General features: G+C 43.0%; 1 long non-coding RNA gene across 1 annotated transcript; it reads right to left on the bottom strand.

Moving 5' to 3' along the window:
• Nucleotides 1-2,947: 2,947 nt before the first annotated feature.
• On the bottom strand, nt 2,948-5,918 carry LOC108639394. The gene is made up of 2 exons (XR_001920428.1): nt 5,791-5,918; nt 2,948-3,186 (listed from the first exon to the last, which is right to left on the bottom strand). It is a non-coding gene; the product is annotated as an uncharacterized LOC108639394 (long non-coding RNA).
• Nucleotides 5,919-10,753: the final 4,835 nt, after the last annotated feature.

The following is a 10,753-nucleotide window of genomic DNA, read 5'->3' as shown; positions in this document are numbered from 1 at the left end:
TTATGCACCTTTTTCAGTCTCTGAAGCTCTTCCTTTTGCTTTTATGCCCTGTTGCTGTGTGGACTCTATTTGAACTGTCTTAGGCAGTCAGGATAAATATCCAAGCCAAGGAAGTTCCAAGTGTATACTTGCAAATAATGAGAAGTTGCTCAGGGTTCTAGCATTTCTGTTTCTTTTCATTCTTTACATTTGAGAACAGCAGAATTGAACCTAGGAGCTAGCTGAAATATAGTTGGAAAAAGAATATGTTGCTTTCAATAACTTGAAATATCTAAGGCTGCTTTAAGTAATTCCCTTCATAATTCTGCAGTTACTCAGAAAATAGGGCCCAATTCTCTCTTGAAAAATTAAAAACCTACTATGAAGATCAGATGATTCTTTCACATTCTTTTGGTTTCTTGTGTTTTGCTAACAGGCAGGAAAGAAGGAGCACAGAGAACAGAATAATAACTAAAATCAACAGAGACAGAAGAGATACATAAATAAAAGCAGACTCAGAAGAGAAAGGAATCATTCATAAGTGAAGGTCAGCAAACAGCATGCCCAGTTATTGCACTTGATTGTTAGAAGTGTTGATTTTGATGCTTCCTGAAAGTTAAGAAATTTAATTATTTTTCCAAACTGCACTGCTTTGGGTCTGCAGACTACAGGGAAAGAGCAGTGGTAGGCAAAAGCTGCCACATCTGAATTTTTCACTGCCAGGAAATAGCACAGAAGCATTCTTGCCTGTTTAGTGTGTACTAAATCATGGATAGAAAGTCAACTGCTTATTTGGAGTCTGGCATAGATTTCCAATAACTTGCTTTTCCTCAAGCACAAACATACAACAACACTTTAGGAAAACCACAGAGTGAATCTTTTATAATCCAAAAGTAATCTTGTTAGATTTCCATGAGGAAACTGTAATTATTTATTTAGTCATTTTCTCTCACCTTGCAGTTAAGTCAAGTGCTGACACAGATTGCCAGATCATTTATGCCCCAAAGTGTTCAATAGAGATGATGTCTTCTGGTACTGAGGATTAAAAAAATGAAAACTTTACGGCTTTTAATAGTAATAGTAGCAAACCAAATATACAGAGTTACTACACAGTCACATATATTGCTATGTAATAGGTAGTCACTGTTTTGCTTCACAGATGTGCTCCCCAAGCTAATCTATGTTTATAGTTAAGGTCATATTCTGTTTGTGTATTATGCAGGATGATGGTATTTATGCCTGTATGGCTCTGACAAGTCAATCTACGGGCTTCCATCACCTTATTGTTTTGGCTGTTGCTGTCCTACCCTAGAGAATTTGGCCTAGTTTTAACAGGGATGTCCATGTGGCTGGATAGGCAACCATAATGTGTTCCATCCATGTAAAATCCCCGCAGGTATTTTACATCACGCTGAAAGTTGACACTGTATGAGGTGTCTTCTTGTGTGACACTTACTCCACAAGGTCGTTAGCACATATGTGAAGGCCCTAAAAGTGCTTTCCCTCACTCGTCTGCCCATATATATAGCACAATTTCAACATGCAGTCCTTCATGAGCAGTTCTGCCCAGCAGTGTTCATTAGTATTGACCTTTATTTCACCGAGACAAGCTATGACAAATTCAACTTGAAAGTCAGGGGAAGCATGAGAGAAGAAGTCTGCAGAGAGGACCAGGTATTCCCTACCTGGTCTTCTATTTGAGGGCAGTGTTGCTATCTTGTGACAGCAAGTCACTGAGTGACTGTATGACTGGCAGCTGGCCTTCAGTAGAGTCTCCACTGTTACTGAGTTTTGTTTAGTTGTATCATGTGTATCGGTTTCAGACACCAAGTGACTGCCAAAGGGACACTAACTTCTTCGTGTAACATACCGCATTCATAGCTCTGGGATAGGAGCTCTCAGAAAGCAGCAAGCATGGGTGGTCCCACAAGGGAAGGAAACCAGGAGCTGAGGGCAACAGCAAGGCAGGTAGGGCAATGATCTCACTAGGTGGGCACAATGCCACAGTATCTGAGCAGGTACCATGCTAGTGAGCAGTGTCAGCCAGCATTCAAGACTACAAGACATGTCTGCAGTGATGAAGCAGGTGCAAGGTCAAGCCAGCAATTCAAATCAGTGGTTCAGGATCAGCAAGGCACATGGACAGGCACAGGCATACCTAAGGCAAGTCTCAAGGATAGAGGCCTGAGTTCAATGCAGCTCCCAAGCAAAGAGCAGGAGGCCCCCGAGAGGCTTCCCATAGCTCCCTCTCACACAGCTCTGTCCCCAGCAGCCTGATCCAAGGCTACAGCTGCATAATATCAGAGCTGCAATGGAGCATAGGCAGCCAAACCCCAAGGCAGGGGGAAGAGGCTACAGAGCCTCTTGCACTCAGAGCCCTGACAGCAGCATGCTTATTTCCAGATTTCCATCCAGTCCAGAAGGTATCAGTCTCTTAAAAGTAATCTTGTTAGAGGCAAGAGACAGCTGTTCAGGGCTGGAATGTTTACTGCAGCCCGGTAAAGTCTGCAAAGCCATATGCTGTTTGATCCTCTGCTCCCTGGCTGTTTACCAATTCAGTGTCCAGAGGACCAGTAGTTTGAGTTGTGCCAGAATCACTGACAAACACAAGCCCTTCTGCTGGCCCATGAGGGAAGACAGAAGCGCCATAATTATATGAGATTACATTCTGCAGTACTCAGTGATCCATCGTACCCTTGTGATCATCACAGTGTTCATCTGCACTTTCAGGTCTGAACTGCTGACATTTTGATAAGCACCCTTGCCCCATAAGACCTGACAACAGCATCATCGTACCATATATGAATGTCCCCATCCTGACAACCACTGTGCCTCAGTGACCAGAAGGGAAGGCTCTTTACCTTCAGTGGCCAGTTACTTTCAGCTACAGATCCAGGCTAAGGATCACCTGCTTTTGCATTCGATCAAACAACCTCTTACCTTCAGATATGTAATGGAGAAAGATGAAAATAGAAATTGAGACCAAAACAGCATTTCCGCCGTTGTGGGGACCTCTCGTTGAATCTGGTGTGCAGGGTCTCCATCCCACTGTTGTTGGTTTCAGCACACCAGGTTGGGGTGAATGATGCCATAACTCACAATGAGCATTGCAGCTTTCTGCTCTTGCCCTTTGCTGGCAGGTGCGGTCAACAGTTTCAGCTCCCTGGTTTTGAGCTCACTGCTGAACCAAGAGGATTGGGCCTGGAACTGGCAAGAGATAAAGGCAACAAGGATGAATCAATCCACAGGTTGTAAGCCCGTAAGACTGCTTCAAAAACTGGCTTTTGCTGTCTTGCCCTGTGTGCTAGTTCTGTCTGTTCTCTGTCTCACCAGTGCCCTAAGAGGGGTACTTGAGTAGACGAAACCTTTCAAGTACTTACAATTACAGAGCATCGTGAAATAACCTCTTTGTCATAGATTAAGCTGTCCCACGTCACATGGGCAGTAGTCCAGAAGAACTGCATTTTAGGCAATTTGGACAGAGGGAGTCCATGTGAATTTTGTGAACAGTGATGCACTGACTCATCTTGAGTAACATTTGTCAGAGAAAGCTATAGAGGCATTGAGCCCCTTACAAGTGTGTGGGAGTTTAGGCTGGTCCCTGTATAGCCCCAGGTACTCCGATGCTCCTTAGCTTCAGCAATGTCATTTATTCTAAAGGTGATTGATATGGAGAATATGCTCTAAGAGTGTTTTATTGTGAATAGTTGGCACAGAGGGTCTTATCCCTCCAATTTGTGGTTCTCTGACTGCCTGGCAGGCATTGTATCACTTTCTGTTTTATCGTGGAGCTAATTGTTCACCTTCCTGCAGCACAGCTGACAGCTGCTAGAAACAGCCAAGATGAGGTAGTGCCCTCCGTGGGCAGAGAAACACTAATGGGGACCTCTTATGTACAAAAGGATGTACATGTGTGTGTATATATATTTATATACACACATCTCAGCTTGCATATAATGAATTTGTTAGAACAGATGGCTGCAGACCTCTAAGAAGGACAGCACCTATGTTTTTTTATAGATGGTGGTCTGTCCCGTGAGGTGCAACAGCTAGCCATTTGCTGGCATAAATTGCTGGTATAATTGCCTGGTGATTTCAATGAAGATTTAAGTAAGCAAAAGCCTCCATGTCTTAAACTAACATGAGGTAATGTATAAAGTCTGTAATTCTCATTATCTTCTCCTAGGTCATACTCCATCCCTTGCTAATTGGCTCTCTGGGCACCCCATTTTGAGTTACAATAACGTTTACAACCTTTACTTGATAATCTATTGTGCAGACAGGTCAGACTACAAATGCAAGCTGCTTTTACTCCCATTTCTTTTGCATAATAAGTGTCTGAACTGGAACTACACTCTCACCTACCTGTTAGTGCTTTCCCATGTCAGTATCCGCTACTGTTAAGTGTGGAAAAAGGGTGTGACTTGGCCACTAATACTTCAGTGTGACTCTTCTGCTTAACTTCAGGGTATGCCTCATGACTCATTTAGGAGTTTCCTTGGTACAGACATAAGTAGGTCTATTTCAAGGCTCTTATGTTAGCTAGTTGTCCTAGATATTATTCCTTTGGAAGCTCATATTCACCCACAGCCTTGTCATGATTTGGGACTGCACCACCTCTGAAAATCCAAACACACGGTATGGTTACTCACTCCATAAAGTATATAGAAGGTTGGGTTGGCTCACTTTACCAAACTCTGAGTAGATGGCTTCGGTGATTGCTCTCTATGAACTGACATCAAAATGCAGTGTTGTACCTTCCCAATTAATAACGCTCCCTCTGCTAATTTATTTTTTAACGACCACCATGACAATTAAAACTTCCCTGATTGCAATATTGTTTTGACATTTTGCTAGCAGAGATCACGTATCTCAGTCTTTTATTTTAAGTTGAATTTTTAATTTTTTTTTTTTATTTTAGGGCTAGAGTACACCTTTCTGTTAAGGCTCCTGATCAGGAAAACTTCGGGGTATGTGTAATGTTAGACATTGTTCAGTTGAGTCTGATTGTTCAGTTTTGTTTCCTTCTTCTTTGTCAAGCTTTTTATAACTATCAACTTAAAGATATATGTGTCTCTAAAACAGCAGCCATACAGGATACCATGTGCACTGGTGACAAAATCTTTGTCCCAGAGTATATAGATATAAAAGAGAATACTAGGAATGAGCAGCCCAGAGTATATAGATATAAAAGAGAATACTAGGAATGAGCAGCCCAGAGTGTTGTATGTAGAAATCCTGAGTGCCTTGTACTTGGTATAGCAAAGTGAGGTTTTCAGATGGATAAAAAAAAACAACCCACCCTACCAACCTGCAAGCTTTGGTTTGAAGATGCTGCATGAAAATTGAAACATCTCAAGGGTGAGAATGACCCATGAAGAAAACTCCATCTTTAACAGACAAACCCCATAAGCACAGGCTTTCACACAGAATCATTCAGGTTGTAAAAGACCACTAAGATTGAGTCCAACCATTACCTTAGCACTGACAAGTCCAGCACTATAACATGTCCCTAAACACCACATCTACATGAGGTGGAATTTTTGAATGATTCCAGGGACAGTGATTCCACCACTTAGCAGCCTGTTCCAATGCTTCATCCTTTCTGAAAAGAAATTTTTCCTCGTATCCAATCTCAACCTCCTCTGGCGCAACTTGAGGCCATTTCTTCTTGTCCTGTCACTTGGGAGAAGAGACCGATCCCCATCCCGCTACAGCCTCCCTCCAGGGAGCTGTAGGGAGCTAAAAGGTCTCCCCCGGGCCTCCTCTTCTCCAAGCTGAACAACCCCAGCTCCCCCAGCCGCTCCTCACCTTTCTGAAGGCTAAAAATCGCTCCTAACCCGCAACACCCGTTGCAGGCCATGGGGAAAAGTCCTTTTCAACAGTATTATTAAGTCCTTTTAACAGTATTATTTATAAAAGAAAAGCACCTAAAATAAACCCTTCCCACTGCACCTACGCCCTGCCCGGGCCTGAGGCCACGGGGCCAGCCGCCGCCCTGCTGGCTGCGCTTACTGCTGCCCTTCTCCGCCACGGAAGGCACAGCAGCTTCCCGGCCAGGCCAGCCAGCGCCCGCCCGCCGGTTTCGCGGCTTTGTTCGTCTATGCCTGCGCCCGCCCCGCCCCTTCCTCCTCCTTCCTCCCCTCCGCGGCCCCCTCCCTCCTTCCTCCCTCCCTCCCCTTCCAGGCCTGGCCCCGGCCCAGAGCGCCCGAAGCGGCCCGAAGGAGCGAGCAGGACCCCGCGTCCCTCCTGCCCGAGCGAAGAAGCCGGGGGCCCTGCGGCGCCGCCCGCCCCAACGGCTGCGGTGAGGGCCGGCGGCGGCGCCATGGCCGACAGGGCGCGGGGGGCTCTCGCGAGTCGGGCTTGGTAAGTGCGGCCGAGCTGGGCCGCGCCGCCGAGCGCGCCCTCGGGGTGACTGCGAGCGGTGGCCCGGGGGGCCCTTGTGTGTGGGGCTCCGGCTCGGAGCCCCTGGAGGCGCCTGCGAGGAGGGGTCTCTGTTGCCCCCGGCGCGCTCGGGGCCCGGCGAGGGCTCGCTCTGGGAGCAGCTCCCGGGCCCTCCCGGTCGCCCTGCGGGCAGGGCCGACTGCCCGAGCAGGGGGCCAGCCCAGACCCTTCCCGGGGTCGGCTGTGGCCTGCCCGCTCCTGCCTGCCCCGGGCCTGCTCTGCCGGAAGCCCGGCGCTTGACCACAGTGCTGTTGTTCATTACACTCTAAGCCTCTTCAGCAAGGAGGGGAAGATGAAAAAGGTGAAATTAATGTAGGGTAAATAAGGCACACGTGAGGCTTGAACTCGGGTAGTTGTGTTTTCTACTCAGCCCTAATCGTTGGGCACACAAGATCCATTTTGGAACAACGTTGTGCTTTTTAGATACCTACTGCGAACTCTTATCTGCTAGCCTAGAGGGGATTTTGCACTGTAGGAATTTGTTTTGTTTTGTTGGTTTTTTGCATGTTTGTTTACTGATTAAAGTATCTTGCTTCTTGGTTGTCACTTTGACTTTTTTCTTTACCTACTTGGAAGTCTTTGACCAAAACAAAAGTTAATGCTAACTGTACCAAAGCACAGTGACAGACTTTGGATGTAATTGAGAAAAACTGCTCACACAAAGCAAGGTTATTGCCAGTGGTATTCTGAGAATGTTCCTGTTTTGCTGTTTGTGGGTCTCCTGGATTGTGATTTCATGTATGGCTAAGATGTAAAAAAATAGAGCAGATATTATGTGATTTAGAATAAAAGAAGGATAGTTCATGTGGAAGGGATCTACAACAATCATTTAGTCCAATTGCTTGACCACTTTAGGACTGACTAAATCTTTATGTTATTAAGGGCATTGTCCAAATACCTCTTAAACACTTAAAAGGCTTGGGGCGCCGACCATCTCTCTAAGAAACCTGTTCCACTGTTTGATCACACCCTTGTTAAAGAAATACTTCCTAATGTCCAGTTTGAACCTTCTCTGACACAACTTTGAACCATCCCTGTCTGTCCTATCACTGAATATTAGGAAGGGGAGATCAGCACCTGCCTCTCCACTTCCTCTCCTCAGGAAGCTGTAGAGAGCAATAAGGTCACACCTCAGCCTCCTTTTCTCCAAACTAGACAAACCCAAAGGCTTCAGCTGCTCCTCAAAGCACGTGGCAGCAGCTTTGTTGCCCTCCTCTGGACATATTCAAGGACTTTCACATAGTTTTCCAGTGGTGTACACATTACTTCAGATGAGGCCACACCAATGCTGAATACAGTGGGATAATCACCTCCTTTAACCAACTGGTGTGGCTGTGTTTTTATCCCAACTGTTGCAGTGCTACTTTATGTGATAATACTGACAATGTCTTTAAGTCTGCTTCTTGGATAAGTGTATCAACTTTCAAAAACACTGTTGTAAGTGGTTCCAGAGTGCACAATACTGTGATTCCTGGCTATCACTGAATTGGGAGAATCAGTTATTTCTGCTTCTTTTCATAACATTATCTTATTTAATGGGAATTTTTGACTGTTACCTTGAAGCTAACCCCTCTCCTCTTCTGTACTTACTCCTCTCTGAAAAGGCAGAAGTTTTCCATAGAAGTGGTTTTTATTTTCATAGTTTTCTTTCTATTGCCTCTTCAAAATTTTATCGCACAGTTTTCAGCTCTTAGTTGTTTTACTGTCTTTTCAGTTGAACGAGTGGTAAAGGGTTTTGAGGTTTTGGCAGTACAAATACGAAACAATCTTACTCTGCAGTGTTTGCCCTCCCTCCTTGGGGGCTTATACTCCTGAATGGCCATAAAGACTTGTTATTCTTGGAGTACTGCAGTGTGAGCCAGAGGCTGCATGGTGATCAGGTGAGTAATGGGCTGATTATCAGGTCCACTGGAATTATGCCTTGACCTTCTTGCACTGGGAAGGGTGCATTAATGCAAGAGGGGTGAATTAATGCATGTACTTTTGAGGAATGTGAGGTTGAGTGGAAAATAAATAATGATTCAAAAATCTAGTTTAGTTAAATGTTTGTGCTCTTTAAAAATATAGTAACCTAGACATCCGTGCTTCCAACTGTTTTGCTGTTGCTCTTATGTTTATGACTTTTCTCGTATTATTAGGTCTTAAAGTTATTTAACACCTGTATGAGTAAGCCTTTGGTGATATTTAATGTGTGTCTCTGACTATGCTTGACTACACTGGTGGTTAAATCGTGTTTTGTACTAAATTGGTTGTTACTGGTGCTGTCACCTGATGTCAGGATGATATGTTTTCTAGTACAAAACCAAAACTGAGTTTATATATTATTAATATTATTTATTATTATTATTATATATTATTATTATTATTTATATTCCACTTAAGCTACAGAAGCCCTGCATGGCACTTCAGGTGAATAAAATGTTCTTGCTTAGTTGCAAATCTGGTAGCTTGTAAGATATTGCCTGTACTGATGGATTTTACTTTACTTTCTTAAATCTTTCAAGGTAAGAAGAGTTAATGTAGACACTTGTTTATATCAATTTCTGCAACTAGTGCTTACATTTTATGATTCTGAAGTAAAAATAAAGGTGTTTTTCAAGTAAACCAGTAACATCGTGTAGTTACTATAGAATAGTAACTATATATTTACTTTCCCCCTCCAACTAGGTATTGTAAGAGTCACCTGTTACAAATTTACAGACAATTTTATAGTGTTTGGCTTCAGTGTATCAATTACATTTTTGTCAGCTTCTGAAAGGTGAAGTAGCCCTATCTATAAATGTAATAGTGGTAGCTAAAGCTGAGAGCCTTTTTTTTTTTTGTGATGTTTCTTGAAAATCTGTAAAAGACCCCTGTAGTTTGTGTGCAGAACTGTAGTTTTTCTGAAGATGTGACCTTGCAGCTCTCTTTAAAAATGTGCGTTTTTTGATGCTAGTTCTTTTCATTATGCGCTACTGCACTGTACTTTGGAATGAGATATTGACTCCAACTTTAGGGGAGAGGTAAGATGTGTTTGTATTACATGTCAATGGAAAAGATATTCACTCCTGGAGCAGAAGTTCTGTATTAACTTTTGATTTAATTATCAAACACTTATGAGGAGGAAGGCTAAGGGGCAGAATTACTTTTTTGTATTGTTATAGTTACATTCATAAATTCTGGAATGAATTTTCCAGTGATCCCATTAAAATATAGACCTTAATGGAACATAAGTTAATGAATGCAGTTTTATTGCTAGAAATGACATTCAGAAAGACTGCAGAATACATCCTCTTATGTAAACAATGAGTTGAAAAAGCACTTCTTGCTGGCTTGCAACAGAGTTTTTTGTTAGCTTTTTTTTGGATGTCTCCTGGGTGGCATTTCACAAAAGAACATGACAAGCCAAGATCTCTTTGTTGTTCCCAGATCTTTGCAGAACTTGGGAATTTATTACATAGAAATGACAGTGTATTGTCAAAAATAAACAATATACCATGTCCTACAGCAGGTTTAGCCTGTGGTTCCACGGATCTTGGATCTGGTGATTGATCTCTGTGGGAAAGCAAGACATGCAAACTGTGTAACTAAAGAATTTCTTAGCACAACTAAATGTACATGCAAGTTCCTTGTCAAGCAGTACAGATTTTTTTATTGCAGTGTATTGTGCCATAAAAATTAGTAACTATGGCAAAAATATATAGTCTTGTAAAACTTTCCATATTTTGAAGATTATGTAAACAACATTGTGACTATGAAAAGTTATTCCCAGAGATGAAGACAAAATGGAATTGTACTAGTTGTTTGGAAACAGAAGAATACTGCTTAATAATCCACAAGAAAACCCTTCTATCAACGTCAGTGTGGTTTTCTGTACTTTGTAAGTGAAAAATACATAGTTGATGTACGGCAAACTCTTAAACTGAGTTTTTGATATTTCAGCAAGTAATGTGCTGTGTACTGGGTAACATTAGATTTAAGATTGGTCTGTTCAAATATGTTCTCCCGTAGGAGTAATCATCTGGTATGATCCAAGCTTTAAAGCAAAAGTAGGTGTATGCCTGGAAACACAGGGAATTGCTCACAGGGGTGAATCTAACACCTCTTCCTAAGTGTACAGCAGGCATTTGGCAAAGTAGTCAGTTCCAGGATCCTGCAAGATGGATCTGCTTTTCCCTCATGTTCTGTTGAAATGACTTTGGAAATCTCAGCTGAAATTGGTCCCTGCAAGGCAGGATACAAGATTTTCCTTAGACGTAGGCATAACACGGTGGGTTTGAGATTCTTGACACTTTTTTTGTGATGCACATTATTTTGTGAAGTTTGGTTGGTACCATGAAATCTCAAAGTG

The sequence above is a fragment of the Manacus vitellinus genome, unplaced genomic scaffold (assembly GCF_001715985.3).
Source record: "Manacus vitellinus isolate BGI_N305 unplaced genomic scaffold, ASM171598v3 scaffold_2_pilon, whole genome shotgun sequence".
NCBI classification, from domain to species: domain Eukaryota; kingdom Metazoa; phylum Chordata; class Aves; order Passeriformes; family Pipridae; genus Manacus; species Manacus vitellinus.
The sequence above is the reverse complement of the archived record's forward strand: the minus strand, read 5'-3'. Positions and strand labels throughout refer to the sequence as shown.